The following is an 18,994-nucleotide window of genomic DNA, read 5'->3' as shown; positions in this document are numbered from 1 at the left end:
TCCTAATACAATGTACGGTGACGCTGTCAACCACGTACTGTTCTCGTTTTGGTACTTACGAATGCTTGTTGTTGCATTGCTACAGCTAACTGTGCCTTCCAATGCTATTTCATATTTTAGAAATATGAAGACGGTTGCAGATAGCAACTGAAACTAATTATCGAACTTTAATTGTGATAGAAAATTACAATCTAAGCATTAAAAGTTTTTACTTTTAAAATTTTTATCAATAAATTACTTTACTAGAATTTTGGTTTCCTACATTTTGAGTGTCCTGCTGTACCTGTCATTGTTAACCTTTGTATCCTTCACATCCTAATTTACATCTCTTGTTCTCTTTCACCTCCTGCAATAAGCAAACTTATTTTCTACTACGTGCTTGTATGCTAAAATGAATGTATTAATTAGTAAACCATAATTTATTATTCCTGTGCACTTAGTCACTAGGTTACCTTTACTCTATATAGCACATAAATATGTGTTTTTACATTGCAAAAAAAGAAAGAAACAACAATAATAATTTTGCGTCAATGTGTACATTGTATTAGGAATCATAGCCTATGCGGCGTTTGTGTTAAAAAGTGTCTCTTGCACAGTGGTCACTAGTTACATGTTTATTTATCTTAACATCTTTGTCTATACAGCTATACCACACTACAATAAATAAAAGCTACGAACTATTAAAGTATTTGACTCGTAACACTTCTGACGAACACTCGATTTGATGTTTCCTGCCTAATGCCGTGTCCAAAGATTCTGTTGCTTAGTAATATCTGTAGTATACGAGGTTTGGTTACTTATGCACCAGTGTCTTTTGTGGATGTCTTGAAGGCATAATGAACTGAAGATGGTTTGGTAATAAATAAATATTAGTGTAACAGAACGCAATTTGGTTGCTTTCTACTCTTTAATATGACATTGTTTTACTAGGAAGTGACGGCAGAATCCGATAACGAGGTTATTTGGTTAAACTCGATTTCAGTTCAGTTACTTTGATGAAAACGGTATGTCGAAAGTTATTCATCACTAGCGATGCTAGACTGCAAGAACAGTACTTCATATTAGCGCAGCGATACGAAATGCATCAGGAAAAGTGGTTCACTTGGGACTTGTCGGACTGTGATTGAAGGTTCGTGGAGGCTTTTTCCTGCCGAAGCAACTAGTCGGTTTGGAGGTCGGCGACTGAATGCTATGACTGTGTTTCAGCTGTTACGCGCCGTCACACGTTGTCAGTGCCATAGCAGTATGCAAGTCTCAGGAAAGGTACGATATTCTAGAAGTACTAGGAGACTTTGTGACGACGACGGGAAGAAAGGTAAGAGGAAAACAACAATACTTACGTAGTTCAATATGTTGGCAACGAATTGGAGAAGACATTACAAAAAATAAAACTGTCCCGATAATGTTTGACAATGTTACATTCCTTACCTAAGGTTTTTTTTATGGTACTGGCGTTATGCCGTTTCGAGGCAATAGATTACCCTATCATTCTATTATGTTTTCACTTCTTATAACGTTCTTATACGACTTTCTCCTAACGCAATGGAGCAAAAAGAAACCATGCAGATAGCACTTCCGGGTACTATTGATGTTGGCTATTAAGAAGAAATGCCCATCATTGCGCTGTCAATATGGTAATAATTATAAGTAAAAAGTATATGTTTATAAATAACGTGGACTGTAGTTGCCGGTATTTAAAATGTGAAAAGGAACGCAACATATGTTGAATCTACATAACCCCAATGTGATTGTTCGATATCTCACTTGTTACCTTATAGATTTCTGCTCTTGAACGAGTGAATACACAGAACAAAAGTTACAACATAGCAACCATTAAAATGGCTATTCCGTTTTAATAACCCGGCAGATCCATTTCGAAACGGGATTGAATGAACTATACGAAGCAAGCACTAAGGAGAATATTTATCACAGCAAAATAGATTAATAAATGTAAAATCTGTCAAGGGCCACAATTCTTGTATCCGCTTCATTTACCGTATATGGAGGAGTGACTTGCAGGATGAATAACTACAAAGTGCACATTAATGTGTTTTCATAAAAATTTCACCACACTTCATCAATAACAAATGTCTAAATTAGCAGTCTAGATTCTGTAGATGATGTGGAATGAAAACCGGTCTTCCTATCAGACGTTTTGAACATTTTGCTACAGTTAGCATCTCTTCAGATTTAAAGATGAATTAACAGGTAAAATTCAAATTAGTTTCAACAGAGATCGAGTCGCTTACATATTGCATCTTTATTATGAAACTCCTTCCAAACAGAAGCGTCTCTATTCTGGCCCTCTATTTACTCCACTCTTTCTTATACCAACTGCTATACATGTCTGTTACTGTTATCAGGCTGTTGCTAACCTCACCCCCCTTCCCACCAAGTAGCTTCAACCCCTTCCCCTTTCTCGCCCTCCTCTTCCCCCCCCCCCCCCCCCCCATAAACTTATAGCTTGTCTTTTTTTGGTTTCGTAAACATTTTATTTTATCTGTTATTACTTTTATGTTGTAATTTTATGTACTGACACAGTCCATGACCTTGGAGATTTTCTCCTCAATTTGGTCTAACAGAACTAGACATGTAAAATAAAAAATAAATAAAATACATAAATAAATAAAGCTTAAATGAACGTCTTTTGCTGTATCTATTTTGCTTCACCACGATGTATTTCCTCAGCCAACTATAAATCAAGTTGCCGGTTTCATGAATCATTTTAGATAATAATTGTGAGCATAAAAAAAGCACTGGATTTGAGGACCTTTTAATTTCTGCCAGTGGCTTGAAACCGTGATGCACTTAACAGCTTCTCCTCACAAGTTACAGCCTCTCTCACGACTGTGTTGCTTTCCGTTAAGAACGGTTAGATGTTGTTCAGTAGCTACAAAATGCATGTTTGGTCCATTCTTAGATAATTACGAAAATGATCGGCTCCCAGCCCCTTAAGTAACAGTGTGGGTGAATTTCTTTCCTTGCCTTGGCCACTTTTTTTTCCTGCAGCTAGCTAGCGCTCTCTCTCTCTCTCTCGTGTCCCTCTTTGGCCTTGTTACCTCTAAAACACCCGAGGAAGTTCGGAATTTTTGTTTCTTTGTAAAACTGTAGAAAATTTCGTAAACCGTACACTCGATGAACTAAAGATAAACAGACCACAACAGTCGGCCGGGACATGTGTAAGCTGCCGCGAAATTGGTCGGTCCGTCCGTCGGTCGGCCGATGAACTGGTGCATGTGTATGGACCCTTAGGCAACATTGCCCTGTCCCCTGCAACATCCATAACACCATCCTCACTGTTCCCCATCGCAGGACCTCTGCACCATCATTGCTCCGCCCCTCAGTACGGCCATTGACCTCCTCGCCCTTGCCTAAAATCACTGCCACATCACTACGACTGATCCCAATTATCACTGCATCTGAACACCTCCATCACTGCCTTCCCCACTGTCTCATTGTCCCTTCCAACCATCACTGCCCTTCAGCCTCCCCCCAGTCTCCCTGCCCTTCCTTCCATCACGCACTTGCGCCTGCCCAGCACCCTTGTTCCACATTTCCCTTATCGCAACTCTTACCCCTGTCCTCCCTCTTGCCGGCCGGGGTGGCCGTGCGGTTCTAGGCGCTAGAGTCTAGAATCGCGTGACCGCTACGGTCGCAGGTTCGAAGCCTCGGGCATGGATGTGTGTGATGTCCTTAGGTTAGTTAGGTTTAAGTAGTTCTAAGTTCTAGGGGACTGATGACCACAGCAGTTAAGTCCCATAGTGCTCAGAGCCATTTGAACCATCCTCTCTCTCTCTCTCTCTCTTTTGTGTGTGTGTGTGTGTGTGTGTGTGTGTGTGTGTGTGTGTGTGTGTGTGTGTTTCTTTGTTTCTCAATGCACCAAGTAGTACATACAAAATTAATTGGAACGTTGTGCCGTGTGCTTCATATTGTTGACTTCCATTCATTGTGGAGACAATCTGCAGAGTTTGTTGAACATAGCATTGGTGATTGATAGCGAAACAGAAACCTGTTTTCAGATGAAATCTTTTTCAGTGCAACAAATCCTTTTCACCCGTTGTATGGAAGGATCCAGAATTTCGCTGCCATATCTAAAACCTTAAATATTGAGGGAGAAATTAGACTACTTCTTGTGACCTTGGGGCTAGCATTGTGGAGACTGTAACAACCAGTTGCGAAATACGCTTTTTGTATTTCTATGTTTCCTCAGTGCTATTACACCGAAAAATTTTTGTGCTTTTTGCACATTTAGGAAAGGCTAATGTCTAGATCAGGGCCAGTGGCAGTTACGGCGATGCTTATCTACTGCTCATAGATTGGCAACGCGTCAGTTTCGCGTAACTAATGGGATGATTCTTTGGCATAACCAATAAAGGCGAGAGCAAAGGCAACGTATTTCTAACGACGAAATTGACATCGTTGTCGCGTTTGGTGTGTCTCGATGTATTAATGAGTTTCGAGAGAAATATTTTGTGATTGTGACAGCGAGTGCTGTAAAGTGTTCAGTTCCGCACGGCGACGTCGCCCATTGGTGCATGTCTCACGGAATAGTTGGGGAGACACGAAAAAGTATCATATGTGGTGGTGAAATAGCTCTTTAAGAGTCACAGTTTTATGTCTATGGAATCACCTGGAAGTGCACCAAAGGCCGCCCTTTGAGTAAGCGGATCAATGTTTTTTAATTCAGTCATGGAAGAAGGTAGGCGGATCAGTGTTTATTCATAAGAGTCGCACGTTCGATATATTAATTAACATTGATTGACATACATTCTCCCATGATTTAATCAAAAAACATTAATCCACATACTTTCTTCCATGGCATAATTAAAAAACATTGATCCACTTAATGTGCTCGAGCAGATCAATTGCGCAGAAACACAGAGCAGAGGAACATTTCACTGCTTTTTCGTATATATCATGGGTTACGACGCTGTCCTTGTTTTATAGATACTAGCACAGTTTAAATAGCTGCGACTCAAACAAGAAGCAATGAAATTTATAATTGTCGATTACAACAACGTTTCACCCTTTCTTCCTAACGTATTACTTCGAATCACGTCGTCTGCCTGCTGCTCTCTCATTGACAGCGTAACACAAACATATGAGACCTATCTTTGTTCCCATCATACCCCCGGCAAGCGCTGACAACATCCCTGCACTAAAAATGTAAGTGCGCCACTGGCCCTATTCTAGATTTTTACGTTTGGGAAGACCGAAAAACCATAATTTATACGAAAATATTACCACTATCTTACCGAAAGTTGACACATCGAGAACCGTGGCTAACGTACAATTATGTTTATAATTTAAACAGAACCAGCCAAAAATTTGGTTTAAAAAGTTTAAGTCAAATCGTTACCGGTTTCAAATTTATTAGAAGTCCATCTTCGTATTATTCTAGTAGATTTTATCAGGTTACCTTCCATTAGGGAAAATGGTGCATTCAGCGACTGTGATATTATCTACAAATTATAGAGCGCAGCAAACAGTCGTCCTTTTTTTGTAGGTTTTATTTGGCAAATTCAGGTTTCGGCTAGTGCCTAGCCATTATCAATGCACTATTTTCTAGTCTCTATACATGTCAGTTTGCTGTCGTTGACTACAAATGATTCAAAGAACTGTGACTGACGCCCGAACATCCGGCCGCTGTGGCCGAGCAGTTCTAGGAGCTTCAGTCCGGAACCGCGTGAATGCTACGGTCACAGGTTCGAATCCTGCCTCGGGCATGGATGTGTGTGATGTCCTTAGGTTATTTAGTTTTAAGTAGTTCTAAGTTCTAGGGGACTGATGACCTCACATGTTAAGTCCCATTGTGCTAAGAGCCATTTGAACCATTTTGACCTCCGAAGAACAGGGAACTGAAATGTATCGAGACTAGAAAACAGTGCATTGATAACGGCTAGGCACTAGCCGAAAGCTGAATTTGCCAAGTAAAACCTACAAAAAAACGACGGCTGATTGCTGTGCTCTATAATTTATAGATATCTAGCAGATTTTCTTGCTGTACTGCTGGGATTTCGTCTTGTATTCGTCCTCGGTCTGGTGCACCAAATCAGTCACTCTTCACTTACACATCAGTAACGTGTAACTGCTTCCAAAATATTAAATCATTTTAAGTGGATTACAATAAGCCTAAACAAAATTTCCATGTTTAAAATAGGGATTTTAGCTTCAACCAGAGCCTGTAAATACTGTATATGACGCCTGTCACAATTCGTCCACCAGGGTACATTAAAACCGTTTAGTTTAGTTTGTAATCAGGTCTTAGGCTACGAAAAAAGCTTCTCAAAATATATTGCATCTCCAAATAAATGCTGACAAAGGAGTGATTCTTTCTGCGAAAAAATTGAACCAAATATTGAGAAAAATGCTAGTTTCAGCATGTCATAAATTTTTGTCAGTATGTTTGCAATAGTAGCAGTTTTTACTACTTGTGTTGACATCCTTCCAGTCTATGGCTCTCCAATGAATTTCGTCTCGGAAATGATAGCTTAAGGCCATTTGATAAAGTCGGAATATTCGAATGTTGGTGTCACTGTGGTAGATTTGCATGACCACAATATGCGGTATGCATTACACTAACAACTGAAATGTGTATTTAATACTTTGTCTGGCATTTTAACTGAGCATAACTCTGCAGCTGTCTTTATAGATGGTAAACAGGGGGACTGCGTGGTTTCCTTTGTTGTTTTCCCTGATCGTGTCATAAAGGTCAGACTACCTCCAGATTTCACTCTCTTCGACGCGGAATTGTATGCGATCTTACGGGCACTGGAGCAAGACGAGGCGCGCTTCGACTGCTAAATTCATTGTTTGTTCTGATTCTCTGATTCTCATCACTATCTACAACACTTGTACCCATCAAATACAGTAGTCCAGAATATCCAGGATGCCCTTCAACTACAACGGCGGGGGGAAGTGTGTCATCCCCCTGCATGCTATCACCTCGCTGTTGAGGTACAGACTCATGCGTCGACGAGAAGACGAGTGACTGGAAATGACTGCTGATAATAAGCTGCGTCTAGAAAAGCCCACTACGTGGCCGTGGCGTAACTCCTTAGAGCCACGAAGTCAGGCTGAGGTCCTGCTCACTGTGGCGTACAGGCGAATGTGCGCGACATTTTACAAGACTACGTTTTATTTTCGGACCAAAGGGCAGCGGCAGATTTGCCCTCAGTTTTAAGAGACATTGAAAAGAAAATGTTTAGAGTTCTAGGATTTTACGATGTGTTCGACTTGTTTCCAAAAATTTTAGGGGGATGTTCTTAACGTGTTAATATAGGGTGACTGGCTCCCCATGTTTTTTGTAAGTGGTCAGCCAGTCACATTTCCCCATGCTTTTCTTTTAGCTCTTATCTAGTTTTACTTCTGTTTTAATCCTGGGAATAGCACCTTACGCCGTTTTCCGTTGTATTAACACTTGTGGGGTAGAATGATTGAGTGGGTCAACGCGAGTGACGTGGGAGTCACTGAATGAGTATCATTTTATAAGTTTCCTCCTCAGTGTGTGAGAACAACTTTAGACATTCCATCCACATTGGTTTTTTTTAATAAGTGTAAGGGCGCCACACACACACACACACACACACACACACACACACACACACACACACACACACACACTAATCAAGCAGGCGCTCTGTTTCGCCCACCCGCAGGTAACCAATTGCCTTCCTATGTCAGATTGGCGATCTTTTACAGAAGTTCGAAATTTAGCACGGAGTTCAATGCGAGACGCCTATAACAGTTTCACAACGGAACTTAGTCTCGAAACCTGGCAGAAAATCCAGAGAGATTCTGGTCGTATGTGAAGTATGTTAGCGGAAAGAAACAGTCAATGCCTTCTCTGCGCGATAACAATGGAGATACTATCGAAGACAGTGCTGCCAAAGCAGAGTTACTAAACACAGCCTTCCGAAATGCCTTCACAAAAGAAGACGAAGTAAATATTCCAGAATTCGAATCGAGAACAGCTGCCAACATGAGTAACATAGAAGCAAATATCCTCGGAGAAGTGAAGCGACTTACATTACTTAATAAAAGCAAGTCTTCTGGTCCAGACCGTATACCAATTAGGTTCCTTTCGGAGTATGCTGATGCATTAGCTCCATACTTAGCTATCATATACAACCGTTTCCTCGACGAAAGATCCGTACCCAAAGACTGGAAAGTTGCAGAGGTCACACCAATATTCAAGAAAGGTAGTAGGAGTAATCCACTAAATTACAGGCCTATATCGTTAACGTCGATATGCAGCAGGATTTTAGAACATATATTGTGTTCGAACATTATGAATTACCTCGAAGGAAACGGTCTATTGACACACAGTCAACATGGGTTTAGAAAACATCGTTCCTGTGAAACACAACTAGCTCTTTATTCACTTGAAGCGTTGAGTGCTATTGACAAGGGATTTCAGATCGATTCCGTATTCCTGGATTTCCGGATGGCTTTCGACACTATACCACACAAGCGGCTCGTAGTGAAATTGCGTGCTTATGGAATATCGTCTCAGTTATGTGACTGGATTTGCGATTTCATGTCAGAGTTCACAGTTCGTAGTAATTGATGGAAAGTCATCCAGTAAAACGGAAGTGATTTCTGGCATTCCCCAAGGTAGTATTATAGGCCCTTTGCTGTTCCTTATAGACATAAACGATTTGGGAGAAATCTGAGCGGCCGTTTTCGGTTGTTTGCAGATGACGCTGTCGTTTATCGACTAATAAAGTCGTCAGAAGATCAAAACAAACTGAAAAACGATTTAGAAAAAATATCTGAATGGTGCGAAAAGTGGCAGTTGACCCTAAATAACGAAAAGTGAGGTCATCCACATGAGCGCTAAAAGGAACTCGTTAAACTTCGGTTACACGATAAATCAGTCTAATCTAAATGCCGTAAATTTAACTACATACCTAGGTATTACAGTTACGAACAACTTAAATTGGAAAGAACACACAGAAAATGTTGTGGGGAAGGCTAACCAAAGACTGCGTTTTATTGGTAGGACACTTAGAAAATGTAATAGACCTACTAAGGAGACTGCCTACTCTACGCTTGTCCGTCCTCTTTTAGAATACTGCTGCGCGGTGTGGGATCCTTACTAAATAGGACTAACGGAGTACATCAAAAAAGTTCAAAGAAAGGCAGCACGTTTTGTATTATCGCGAAGTATGGGAGAGTGCCACAGAAATGATACAGGATTTGGGCTGGAAATCATTAAATGAAATGCGTTTTTCGTTTCGACGAAATCTTCTCTCGAAATTCCAGTCACCAACTTTCTCCTCCGAATGCGAAAATATTTTGTTGACACCGACTTATATAGGCAGGAATGATCACCATGATAAAATAAGCGAAATCAGAGCTCGTAAGGAAAGTTATAGGTGTTCATTCTTTCCGCGCGCTACACGAGAATGGAGTAATAGAGAATTGTGAAGGTGGTTCGATGAATCCTCTGCCAGGCACTTAAATGTGATTTGCAGAGTATCCATGTAGCTGTAGATATGCAGTTGTCTGCAACTTGCATTTTACACTGGCCGATTAGGGTTTGAATGTGGTATTTTTGTGCTACAGTATTGCGATAAATATGTATTATGGCCTTCCTGGAGAGCGAAAATTTTGTCTGTAGGAATCAACAGATTTCGCGAACAACGCTAATGTGTAACCCAGCTCGTACTTATCCACGAGAGCCAGAAGGCATTGGATATCGGCTCCCAGGTTGATGCCGTGTTACTTGGCATCCGAAAGGAGTTCGATTCAGTTTCTCAATCGCGTAAGAAACTAATTATGAGCGTAAGTAATATCAGACCCTGTTACTGAAGGTACTGAAGAGTCATAGTAAATAGAAGACAGCATGTCATTCTGATAAGAGGGAAATCTTTAGTCGTAAAAGTATAATGGAACGTTATGGGACGCTTATTGTTAACAATATTGTATATACAGGACCTACTGGATGTCGTCTGAAGCGCCTTGAAGTTGTTCACGGATGATGCAGTCGTACGCTAGAAAACAGTAGCGACACGCAGGAGGACATGTACATGAAGTGTGGTGCAGAGACTGGCGGTTGACCTTCAGCATAAATAAATATACTGCGCATAAATAGTCGGAGAGATCAGTTTTTGCGTGACCAAACAACTGATGAATAAAAAGTAAAAGAAGTGCCATTTGTATTAAATATCAGGGAGAACGCGTACGTAGCGATCTACAGTGAGACTGCCATATAAAGCAAATCGCAGGGAAGGCAGATGCCGGACCGAGGTCCATTGGGAGAATCTTCAGGAGGGGTTGTCCACCCACGGAGGTAGCATACAAGACCCTAGTCTCGAGCTATACTTCAAATATGGTCTATCAATCTGGTACCCGTACGAAATAAGACTAGACTTCAGCAAAGCTTTTGACACTGTTAACTTTGACATATTGCTCAGAAAAAATGCAACAGCTTAATTTCTCAGATAGTGCAATGAGATGGTTTGAAAGCTTCTAAAAAGACAGACAGCAATGTGTTGTCTGCGTAAATGAAAAATCTTCCTGAAAACATGTCTCCTCGGGAGTGCCACAAGGATCAGTGTTAGGACCACTTTTGTTTTCTTTATATGTCAACGATATTTCGTCGGGTCTGTCCTGTAAATATCATTTCTATGCCGACGACCTCTACCTAAGCGTCAGACCTGAAGATATAAACACTGCAATCGCTCTGATGAATGATTCAGTATTGACATGGGCGAAAAACCTGGGGCTTAAACTAAATGCAAAAAAGACACAAGTAATCTTAATATCCCATCAGAAATTAATAAGTTCAGATTTCCGCGAACGGCTGCCTCCTATTATGCTCGACGGTATTCCAGTACCATATCCGAAAACAGTTAAGAACTTGGGTGTAAGTTTGGATGAGCATCTCAACTGGGTGGAGAATACAGTCGCAGTGTGCCGAAAGACGTCCGCTTGTCTCTGTGCTCTCGAAAAGTTTCGGAATGTATTTCCACAGGACTTGAAACGCCAGCTCGTGCAAGTACTTATTCTACCGAACCTCCACTATTGTGATGTAACTCAGCAAGGCATGAGTAGTGAAAACAAAAGACGGCTAGAACTAACCATGAATGCCTGTGTGCGTTACACCTGCAACATTCGCCGATATGATCATGTTAGTGCTTCATACTTCCAGCTAGATTGGCTGCGGCCGGACAAATTGCGTGACTACCACACTCTATGTCTACTTCACCGACTTCTCCTCACGCAAGCACCCCAGTACCTTGCTTCAGAGATTAAACACTTCTCATGCCATCATAATCGAAACACGAGGTCACTCTTATTTGGTATCCTAACTGTGCCCACTCACAAAACAAAAACCTTTTGCAAACTCCTTCTCAGTTACTGCTGTCCGCCTCTGGAACAAACTGCCCCCTTACCTTGCGCATAATTCAATCCCCTGCTGATCTAAGAAGAAGTTTGAGCGTTTCCTACTATCATCCTCATAACGTTTTCCACAAAATTCATGTCCAAAGCCAATCCTCTCCTCTGTCAAATAGCAAAGCTAGTGTTTCCTATCTTGCTCCTTTCTCTTCATCTCTCTCTCTCAGCCACGCAATCTTCATTTCCTTTATATTTCCTTAATTGTTTCATCATGTCTCTATTCTTCTCCTCCCTTCACCATTAGTCTCCCTCATATTCCCTGCTGCTAGCACTCCTGTCTAAAATCTCTTTCTTTCATAATGTCTAATTATAACAGTACTTATCATCTACGAATATAATTTCTATATGTATGTATGTATTTTTCCAAGTGTGCCTATGCAATTGTTTATTTCAGTTTTTGTACCAGATGTAGTTTAACATGCCAACTAAAACATATAAATTTGAAATAAGTAGAATGCCTGGTTAGATGTAAGAGAGAGGCTGATGGGTCTAATCTTGCCAGGTTAAATAAATAAATAAATAAATAAAATAAGACTGATAGGCGAAACAGAAGACCCAGCGCGCTGGATTACTAAGCACGAAAGGTTACTGGTCATGTTCATCGCAATTCAACGATGTAACTACGTAATCCTCTGGTTTTTATCTGGACCGCGATTCTTATGATGACTAATGCCGAAACGAGTAAAAATGGAGCAGTAAATAAGAGAATAGTGGTTTCCAGTTTTTCTGGAATTCTTTCATTTTCGACCAATTCAGCAAATTGCATACTACGGAAGTTGTTCACCATGGTAGCCTCCCTTCTGCGTGCCTTTATGCCACACTTCTGAAGCACGAAAACGTCTTGGCGATGTCCATCCAGTGCCAGAGGCTACAAGAAAGGCGTTGTATATTACGGTATGGTTTACTCTAGACTTTCGCTAATCCGGCCATTCATTGCACATATGGGTCACGGATAAGCGGAAGCTCCGGATCATTGAGTTTGTCTGAAATTTATTTTAGAAACATAGGGAATGTACGTTATTAAATCCAAAACACATTCATTTTCAAAGAAAACTTCGTCCGTGAGTGTGTGTATAATCACACAGTGGTATCATTAACTGCCGGCCGGTGTGGCCTTGCTGTTCTAGGCGCTTCAGTCTGGAACCGCGTGAGCGCTGCGGTCGCAGGATTCGAATCCTGCCTCGGGCATTGATATGTGTGATGTCCTTAGGTTAGTTAGTTTTAAGTAGTTCTAAGTTGTAGGGGACTGATGACCACAGATGTTAAGTCTCATAGTGCTCAGAGCCATTTGAACCACATCATTAACTATGAAACGTCCCCAATGTTTAATTTTCGCGCTGGTAGTTGCTTGTCCAGCATTGTACTCAACATCAATGGCTATCTGCGAAGAACCCCAAGCCCAACTTACCAAAAATGTCGAGTTTCTGCACGAGGTCTAGGGAAACATTTTTCCTTTCGGAAGACTTGATACTGAACTGTAAGGAATGCCTAAATTTCCAGTATGTATTGCATTGTTTAACACTGTAATTCTCTAACAATATTTTTGCGCACGTTAATTCATTATTGTGTGCCATTTCGGATGTGGGTTGGATTAGCGAGAGTTTAGCGTAGTGCAAAAATTCCGAAAGCATACGTTGCTGGATGATTCAACCAACATATTGGTTCCTCCTGCGTACACGAGGGTAAAATGAAAATTAGAGATCACACAGAGCCCTACCGAGACACGTTCTTGACGCGCACGGTTGGCGGCTGGAGTAGAAAAGTTGGGGAAGTGGTAGTGGTACACCCACGGTGTCGTTCCTGGTTTCCATGGTTACTCTGACGTCTCGGTAGAGACGGTGAGGCCGTGCGCGGGCACGTGGACCCGTGACAGATGTCCCGCCGACGCCTCCGCTCCCTGGACCCGAGTTGCGAAATACCGGCGCGTCAAGGACAGCCGCTACCTGCTCGTGAGGTTTCTCTTTGCACTTCTCTCTGCCCGGAGGGGGGGGGGGGGGGCGGAAAGTACCACTTACTGCCACTTAATGGGCTGGCTATCTGCCGGCGCACCGGGAGCGGCTAAATACGAGACACACAATCAGTCCTCTTATTGGCCCACCAGGGAAGAAGCGCGTCGACCTGGCGTGTTTGACTGGATCTAGGAGATGCAAATTGCATTCAAATATATGCGTATTCATTAGAGGAAGTGCAAATAATGTTGGCGTAATATGAGACCAATAGCAAGATCGAGTGTGATTTCCGTGCTTTATGAACTACGAACTATCAGTTCAATAAGTCACAGCTGCAAAATACTAACGCGAATTCTTTACAGACGAATGAAAAAACTGGTAGAAGCCAATCTTGGGGAAGATCAGTTTGGATTCCGTAGAAATATTGAGGCAATACTGACCTTACGACTTATCTTAGAAGAAAGATTAAGGAAAGGCAAACCTATTTACCTAGCATTTGTAGACTTAGAGAAAGCTTTTGACAATGTTCATTGGAATACTCTATTTCAAATTCTGAAGGTGGCAGGGGTAAAATACAGGGAGCGAAAGGCTATTCACAATTTGTACAGAAAGCAGATGGCAGTTGAAAGAGTCGAGGGGCATGACAGGGAAGCAGTGGTTGGGAAGGGAGTGAGACAGGGTTGTAGCCTATCCCCGATGTTATTCAATCTGTATATTGAGCAAGCAGTAAAGGAAACAAAAGAAAAGTTCGGAGTTCGTATTAAAATCCATGGAGAAGAAATAAAAACTTTGAGGTCCGCCGATGACAATGTAATTCTGACAGAGACAGCAAAGGACTTGGAAGAGCAGTTGAACGGAATGGACAGTCTCTGGAAGGAGGATATAAGATTAACATCAACAAAAGCAAAACGAGAATAATGGAATGTAGTAGAATTAAATCGGGTGATGCTGAGGGAATTAGATTAGGAAATGAGACACTTAAAGTAGTAAAGGAGTTCTGCTATTTGGGGAGCAAAATAACTGATGATGGTCGAAGTAGAGAGGATACAAAATGTAGACTGGCAATGGCAAGGAAAGCATTTCTGAAGAAGAGAAATTTGTTAACATCGAGTATAGGTTTAAATGTCAGGAAGTCGTTTCTGAAAGTATTTGTATGGAGTGTAGCCATATATGGAAGTGAAACATGGACGATAAATAGTTTGGACAAGAAGATAATAGAAGCTTTCGAAATGTGGTGCTACAGAAGAATGCTGAAGATTAGATGGGTAGATCACATAACTAATGATGAGGTATTGAACAGAATTGGGGAGGAGTTTGTGGCACAACTTGACCAGAAGAAGGGATCGGTTGGTAGGACATGTTCTGAGGCATCAAGGGTCACCAATTTAGTACTGGAGGGCAGTGTGGAAGGTAAAAATCGTAGAGGGAGACCAAGAGATGGATACACTAAGCAGAGTCAGAAGGATGTAGGCTGCAGTAGGTACTGGGAGATGAAGAAGCTTGCACATGATAGAGTAGCATGGAGAGCTGCATCAAACCAGTCTCAGGACTGAAGACCACAACAACAACAACAACAACATGAACTGCGTTCGACGTGTCCGTTTCTCAAGCAGATATGTCAACTCTGCAATTCACAATTAAGTGGCTGGAGGAATGTTCATAGAATCATCTTTAAGCTACTTCTCTACCGTTCCACTCTCGAACACCGCGCGGGAAAACAAACAAATGGTTCAAATGGCTCCGAGCACTGTGGGACTTCGATTCTGAGGTCTTCAGTCCCCTAGAACTTAGAACTAGTTAAACCTAACTAACCTAAGGCCATCACACACATCCATGACCGAGGCAGGATTCGAACCTGCGACCGTAGCGGTCGCGCGGTTCGAGACTGTAGCGCCTAGAACCGCTCGGCCCCCCGGCCGGCGAAAACAAACACTTAAATCTTTCTGTGCGAACTCTGACTTCTCTTGTTTTATTATGATGATCACTTCTTCCTAAGTAGGCGGGCGCCATTATCACATCCGTGGCACACTCCCCTGTTTCGCGATAACGCAAAACGAGCTGCTCTTTTTCGAAATTTTTCGGTATCAAATACGTCAATCCTATCTAAGGCTGATCCCACGCCGCGCGGCAATACTCCAGAAAACATGGACAGGCGTAGTGTAGGCAGTCTCTGTAACAGACCTTTTGCATTTTCTAAGAATTTTACCAACAAATCGTAGTCTTTGGTTTGCCTTCCCCACAATATTGTATATGTGATAGTTCCAGTTTAAGTTGTTCATTATTGTAATCCCTAAATATTTAGTTGAATTGACAGTCTTTACATTTGCGATTTCTCGTGCAACCGAAATTTAGTCGATTCCTTTTAGTACTCAAGTGAATGACTCCACACACTCCATCATTTAGAGTCAATTGCCACTGTCAATTACTACGAACTGTGATCTTCCTGACAGGAAATCACGAATCCAGTCGCACAACAGAGACGATACTACATAGGTATGCAGTTTGCTTAGAAGTCGCTCGTGAGGAACGGTGTCAAAAGCCTTCTAGAAATCTGAAAATATCGAATCAATTGGACGTCACCTGTCGATAGCACACATTACTTCGTGGGAATAAATAGCTAGTTGCGTTTCACAAAGACGATATTTTCTGAATCCGTGTTGGCTTTTTTTCAATAAATTGTTTTCGTAGAGGTAAGTCTCAGGTTTCGAACACAGTATACGATCCAAAATCCTACTGCAAATCGCCCTTAGCGATATGGGTCAGTAATTAAGCTGAAAACAAGTGTTTCCTTTCTTGGGAATTGGTGTGACTTTATGATAATTTTGACTTTAATATTAAATACTGTAAACTAGAAGAAAGGAAGTAAGACCGAAATCAACAATTACAAAGGCATCTCCTTGTTGCTTATAACCTACAAGATCTTCTCTAAACCCCTGCAAAACAGTCACCAAATAGCTAGACTCCCAACTAGGTGACTACCGGACTGGTTTCCGTGCAAGTAGGTTCTGCACAGAACAGATTCAAAGCCTCAAGACCATCATCTCATATAGTAGCCGAGGGGGACACCCCTGGGTAGCCATTATGATAGACTTCCAAAATGCATATGACTCAATATATGGACAGACCCTCTTCTCTACCGTGTGGGAACTGGGCCTAGATGGGAAGGCTCCCAGACTGGTCCAAGCTATCCTGAAGAACACCACCTCCAAATTCAAGTTCAAGGGTGAACTCTCAGCGAGCTTTCCCATCCAGACAGGAGTCAGGCAGGGGGATGGCCTCTCTTGCATCCTCTTCAATTGTGTTCTGGAGAAAATCGTCAGAAAATGGACTTCCACATTGTCACCAGAACTGAAGCTTGGGTACAACAAAGACAACCTTAATGTACCTTGTCTAGCTTTTACTCTCCTATTGGCCAACAGCATGGAGGAGGCTACTCACAAACTACAGAGCCTCTACAGTATTGTGGCAAAAACCGGCTTGAGGGTCAACACATGGGAGTCTGAGTTCATCACCAATATCATGCAGGCTGCTTCTACAATCCCACTAGGAAACAATATTATCTGTAAAGTTCCTGCGGTCAAGTACTTGGGAGAATGGATCTCAGCAAGCGAGAGCGAAACCTTGACCATAGACGCCAGGTACATCACGTTAGAGACTGCCTGTCATTCCTGTAAGAACATATATACCTCCAAGTAGCTATCCAAAAACACAAAGCTGATGCACAAGAACTCAGTAGTAAAACCCTCTGCACACTATGCCTCTGAGTGCCTCTTGATGAGAGTAATGACCTCAGAAGTTAAGTCCCATAGTGCTCAGTCATTTGAACCATTTGAACCACTTGATGAACCGAAAGGGCCCACTCAGGAAATTAGAACTTAAAGAGAGGAAGATCCTGAGAAGAATACTAGGAAACATAAGACAGAAATACGGTTCCTACAGAATCGGGCACAATAACGAGCTCTACGAACATCAGGAAGACATGGTCACATGCACGAGGAAAAGGTGACTGACCATCTATGGGCACATGACCCGCCTGAATCAACTCCAGGCTCACCAACAGGAGCCTCACAGTGACAAGTAGGTGAAAGGCGTCCAAAGCCAAGTGGATCACCTCTGTCAAATCAGACTTAGAGGAACTGTAGATCCCATTACAGACAACCGAGAACCTAACTCAGTACCGACAGGCCATCCTGCAGCCAGTCTTTCCACTGTCTTTCACAAGCAATAAGTGTACAGGCACCACCAGACCTAAGTGGACGGATGAGAGGAAGCAGTATCACAGCCAGAAGATGAAGGCATACTGGACCATGAAAAATCAGAAGACCCTAGCTGAGAGTTAAGCCCCGTGGTCAATAGTAGGCCGAATGAATTGAAAAAAAAAAACTGTAAACTACGAACACTTTTGGAAGCATTCTGTCGGCAAAGTACATAATAATCAAGACTGAAATGCAGGCACAGAGTTACAAAGCAACCTAATCTAGTATTTTCATTATATTTATTTTTCCTACTTCCACGTGAGAGTGATAAGTGACTCATTACAACTACTCCGCTGACGGCTGGTGAAACTCCTGACGGTCTCGTTCGTAGCTTTCCAAACCAACCCAAGACCACTGCTTAAGGCGTGGTTGGGTTGTTTGGGGAAGGAGACCAGACAGCGAGGTCATTGGTCTCATCGGATTAGGGAAGGATGGGGAAGGATGTCGGCCGTGCCCTTTCAAAGCAACCATCCCGGCATTTGCCTGGAGCGATTTAGGGAAATCACGGAAAACCTAAATTAGGATGGGCGGACGCGGGATTGAACCGTCGTCCTCCCGAATGCGAGTCCAGTGTGTTTACCTCGCTCGGTCGCTTACGGCGTGTTTTATTGATGTACATTAATCGTCCAATACAAAATTCGCTAATTTCTGTTACTTGTCGAGCATTTGCAATGAATTGGGAATGTTCGTCATTCATAACTTCAAACGTTAGCAGAAGACTGCTGTCTCTGTCTTGTAACGATCAGAACCCAGATCTCCTCACAACATTTGTTTCGTTTGTCGTGACTAGGACACGACTCCCGATAGAATGCATAAGTACTACAAATGATCGTTTGAAACAATGATTTATTGCAGTGGATCAGAGGCAGGCTTACATTGATTTCGTAGAAGAGAGGCGGCTGGAGCAAACGAAGAACCATTTCTTACAAAAGAAAACTCAGAAGTGTCGAAAATTAGGTGAGGAGTATATTTTGTATGAGACTTGTCCCTATTATGTTGCTGTCAGGTAGCGTTCAGATACATGTGATTACGTTCTGTATAGACATTTTAGTAGATTGTGATATTGTTTGGTAACGCGAGAAAAAATATTACTAATTCTGGCGAGAATAAGCAGTGGGTCCTCCGTATTGTCACTGGACTGCTGAACAGTGAAGAAGTCTTTGCTTTAAAGTTGATGGACCAAACGATTACATTAGGAGTGAACACGTAGAAAAGCGTCTAGTTAGCTTGCAAAGTAACAGCAGATGTGTCTGCTGCTGGAACCATCGCCGTCTCCCCTTGTATCTGCTCCCAAACATCCCCTTGAGTGCAAAGTCGCAAGTTCCATCTTTAGTAAGGTGTTGTGTTAACAATTGTGCCAGGAAAAATATTAACAGCTAATGA

Source organism: Schistocerca piceifrons, chromosome 2 (genome assembly GCF_021461385.2).
Source record: "Schistocerca piceifrons isolate TAMUIC-IGC-003096 chromosome 2, iqSchPice1.1, whole genome shotgun sequence".
Classification (NCBI taxonomy): Eukaryota; Metazoa; Arthropoda; class Insecta; order Orthoptera; family Acrididae; genus Schistocerca; species Schistocerca piceifrons.
The sequence above is the reverse complement of the archived record's forward strand: the minus strand, read 5'-3'. Positions refer to the sequence as shown.